We start from the raw sequence: 4,908 nt of genomic DNA, 5'->3' as shown, positions 1-4,908 counted from the left end.
ACCACCGCCAGCCGGGGGGGGGGGGGGGGGGGGGACTGCAATTATCAGGTCAACAGATGCAGGACCCAGCACAGGGATACTGGTTTACTGCAGGCCCCAGACACAGAGGAGGAACTGCTCAGTATCAGCAAAGGTTTGCCCCACAGCCCAGTTTCCCCCCAGCAAATCGTGGCCAAAGGAGAAAATGTTTTGGTTGTCAACAGAGTGGAGCCAAAGATTATTGCATGCACTGTTACAGGTGTGGCAGTAGCGAGCACTTTCTGGCTGGTTGTCGAGCAAGGGGACAGAGACAGTTTGGAGAGGAGTCTTTAAATGGGGGAAGGTCACTCGCACGGGACAGGGAGTGACCAGTAACGCAGCACTGTCCCAGCAATGTGCGAATTCGGGACAGGGGGGTAAAAAACTAAGCTTGAAGCAATGTGCACCCTGTAAGAAAGTGCTTTACTGTTCTACGCCATTTCAAATTGATAATTGCATTGCACACAAAAGAGAATGTCAAGCCCTCTCATGTATGACTACAAACACCACCCCAAAGAGGGACAGAAGGCCTACCAGGGCGCCATTGGTAGGAGGAAAGTACATGGTTGATTGTTTCATCCAAGGCCAAAGTGTTCAGGCTTTGTGGGACTCAGGCTCCCAAGTGACCATAATTGATGAGCGATGGAAAGAAACACACCTGCCAGATGCAAGACTAAAAGACATAACCGAAATTCTGGATATAACACAGACTTTTGACATACAGGCAGCAAATGGGGAGAGCATGCCATACACAGGTTGGGTCGAGGTAACTTTTAGATTAGCTTCAGGGGCTGCATCCAACACAGAGGTTATTGTCCCCACACTTGTAATGAAGGGTGGTAAGCTTGTTCAACCTATCATTGGGTCGAATGTGATTAGGATTATTATAGACAGTGAACTGAAACAGTCAAACATTACGGACAGGGAAGGGTTAAGTAGAACAGTGAGGGCAGCCTTTCCAGGCCAAGCAGCGGCTTTTGTAGAACAGGTAGCTGCTGTTGTAGAGCAAGTTGGCACCAAACGGGTGGATGAGTATATGGTCAAGACCAAAAGGGAGAGGATAAACATACCAAAACGCACATCAGTCAGAGTTGAGTGTTATGTAAACATGGATTCCCCACATGAAGACAACATACTTCTCTTCGAGCTGGATGTGAACCCCCATTGGACAGAGGGGCTTGAACTATGTGACATGCTTGTGAAAGTGAATAAGGGCAGTAAAAACCCCTCTATTACTGTCAGTGTGCAGAACATTACAGATCATGACATGATGTTAGCAGGGAAAACTGTAATGGGAACTGTTCAGCAGGTCCAAGCAGTCTATCCCGCCTCTATACTAGAGAAGTCCCGCCCTCCCCCTTCAGCTACAACTAATTACATCAGAGCTGATAACACTCAGACTACAGGCAATATGTGGGATCCACCTGTAGACCTGGGCCATCTCAGTGAGCCAGAACGTGAGGTAGTGAATAAGATGTTACGAGAGGAGTGTGCCTCCTTTTCAAGAAAAGAGGATGATATTGGTTGTATAGAAAAACTTCAACTTCGCATTTCCCTGAAAGATACCGAGCCTGTCGCAAAAGCATACCTCTCTGTGCCTAAGCCACTTTACCGGGAAATGAAGGACTACTTGAATGACCTCATCGCTCAGGGTTGGGTAGAGAAGTCTAACTCACCGTACGCATCACCAGTCGTCTGCGTTCGGAAAAAGGATGGGAGTCTCCGACTGTGCATAGATTTTCGTGAAGTGAACAGAAAGACCCTCCCTGACCGCCAGCCTATACCCAGAGTGCAAGACATAATGGATGGCCTAGGAGGAAACTCGTGGTTCTCTCTCCTGGATCAAGGGAAAGCGTACCATCAGGGCTTTATGGCGACGGAGAGCAGACCCATAACCGCTTTCGTCACGCCATGGGGTCTCTATGAGTGGATCAGAATCCCCTTTGGCCTAATGAATGCTCCAGCCACCTTTCAACGTTGTATGGAGGAATGCTTGGAAGGGCTAAGGGATGAGATCTGTATCCCATATTTAGATGACACCCTGGTCTTCAGTAGAACCTTCGAGGATCACGTTGAGAATGTGAGGACAGTGCTACAGCGACTGCGGCAGCACGGGATAAAGTTGAAGCCAAGCAAGTGTGAAGTGTTCAAGCGTGAGGTCCGCTACTTGGGGCGCATCGTGTCTGCTGAGGGCAGTAAGATGGATCCAGCTGATACTGCAGCTGTTAGGGCTTTAAAGGAAAAGAGGCCACGGACTGTGGGAGAATTGAGAACAGTCATGGGGCTACTGAGTTATTACAGACAGTATATCAGGGACTTCTCCCGCATGGCCAACCCTCTGTATGCCCTTATGGAATTAGACCCTGGCCCAGATAAGCAGAAGGACCGGAACACCAGGACAAAAAGAGGAAAAGAAAAGTTTAAAGGGACACCATCACACAAGCCAATCACATGGACTGAAAAACATCAACATATATTGGAGGAATTGATCGACTGTCTAGTTGAGCCACCAATACTTGGATTTCCAGACTTCAACAAATCGTTCATTCTACACACAGACGCTTCACAGCAAGGCCTGGGTGCAGTGCTATATCAAGAGCGGGAGGGGAAGCTTTGTGTAATAGCCTATGCATCTCGCACACTGACCAAAGCAGAAAAAAACTACCATCTCCATTCAGGGAAACTTGAATTTCTGGCTTTGAAGTGGGCTGTTGCGGAGCGCTTTCGAGACTACTTAATCAGCTCATCTTGCACTGTATATACGGACAATAACCCACTTACTTACGTGTTATCGACAGCCAGGCTGAACGCAACAGGACAGAGGTGGGTTGCAGAATTGGCAGACTTCGACATAACAATAAAATATCGCCCTGGCAGAGAGAATTGTGATGCTGATGGCCTTTCAAGAATGGCCTGTTTGGTCCATTATGGTTACTGGCTGTGCGGAGACGGATGAAGACATGCTTATGCCCCTTTCAAGAGCAGCTCTCTGTCAAGCTCAAAAAGATGATAAAGATATTGGCTGTATCATCGCCTGTAAACAGTCAAATGAAAAACCTGTGGGAAAGCAGTTAAAATCATTGGGTGCACGGAGCAGGTGTCTCCTCCGTGACTGGGAGAAACTCATCTTTGATGGAGAGGGGATACTTCATAGAAAGACTGCAACCAGGACACAACTTGTTCTCCCTGAAATATACAAGTCAACAGTTTTGAGACAGCTCCACAATGACATGGGACACCAAGGTGTGGAACGCACAACATCACTTGTTCGGGATCGCTTCTTCTGGCCACACATGCAGAGAGAGATTGAACACTATGTCACTCAAAACTGTACCTGCCTTAAACAGAAAAAGCCCTGTCGAGAAACAAGAGCCCCACTCACACCGATTGTCACCACTCAGCCATTCGAGCTTGTATCCATTGACTTTCTGCATCTAGACAAGTGTAAAGGTGGATATGAATACATATTGGTAATCGTAGATCATTACACACGCTTTGCACAAGCCTACCCTACCACATCGAAATCTGCCAAAACTGTAGCTGATAAGATATTTAATGATTATGCACTGAAGTTTGGGTTCCCCCTGAGGATCCATCATGATCAGGGAGGGGAATTCGAAAACCAGTTGTTCGCACAGCTGAAGAGGAACTGTGGAGTGATGGGCTCAAGAACAACGCCGTATCACCCACAAGGTAACGGGCAGGTGGAGCGTCTGAACAGAACACTACTGCAAATGCTGAGAACGCTCACAGAGAGGCAGAAGTCAGATTGGAGAGAGTCATTGCCCAAGCTTATCTACGCATACAACAGCACTCGATGTGAAGTCACAGGTTTCTCCCCCTTCTACCTCCTGTTTGGAAGATCACCAAGATTACCTGTGGACTTGTTATTTGGCTTGACACCAGAGACTGGGACTTCTGATCATCAGGAGTATATGAGGAGGTGGAAAGAACAGATGCAAGAGGCGTATGAGATCACAACGGCAAACGGGAAAAAAAGTGCTGAAAAGCGTAAGAGAAATTATGACAGCAAAGTGAGGAGTTCTGTATTGCACGAGGGTGACCGGGTTCTCGTCAGGAATTTGACACCCAGGGGTGGAACAGGGAAGCTCCGAAATCACTGGGAGGATTGTGTTCACAAAGTTATCCGTCAGGTGGGAAAAGACATGCCCATATATGAAGTAATATCAGAACAAGGCAAAGCGAGAGGACGTAGGATACTGCATCGTAACCTGCTGTTGCCGTGTGACCATTTGCCACTGGAAATACAATTGAAACCAGCTAAAGCGAAAAGACAAATCACAGCACGGACCCGCAAAGGAATGGAGCAACAACACCAAGAAGCAGATGTTGAGGATAGTGATGAAGATGACTATGGATACTATCCACCCCGGGGTCAGCTTTTTCCGGTGATACAGCCCAGGGTAGACACAGACAGTCAGGATGCGGACAAGGAAGCTGAACGACCTTCACAAGATGCTGAGCTTCAGCAACAGGACATGTGCCAACTGGAGCAGGATAGTGGAGATACACTGGCAGAGAGGGATACATCAGGACAACAGGAAATTATTGCTCAAAAGGACACTGCTCTGGAGGAGAGACCATCTGTAGTGCAGTCACCTAGTCAGAGTGGAACCTACTGTGGACAGGAACAGCGAAACCAGCGACCAGTCAGGGAGAGACGGCCTCCAAGGACAGGGCTCTACGCTAACTTTTTTCTTGAGGAGCACTTGTGCTCCTAATTAAAAAAATTTAGGAGCACAGTCAAAAATTTAGGAGCACATTCTAATCCATCAAACACATTCCAATTATAACTTTCCCATTACAGGACAATATTTGTCCTTTAATGTCCAGGGTCATTTTTACCATTATAAGAGCAATGTTTACTAA

Source organism: Pseudorasbora parva, chromosome 24, assembly GCF_024679245.1.
Source record: "Pseudorasbora parva isolate DD20220531a chromosome 24, ASM2467924v1, whole genome shotgun sequence".
Classification (NCBI taxonomy): Eukaryota; Metazoa; Chordata; class Actinopteri; order Cypriniformes; family Gobionidae; genus Pseudorasbora; species Pseudorasbora parva.
Note: the sequence above shows the minus strand (reverse complement) of the source record.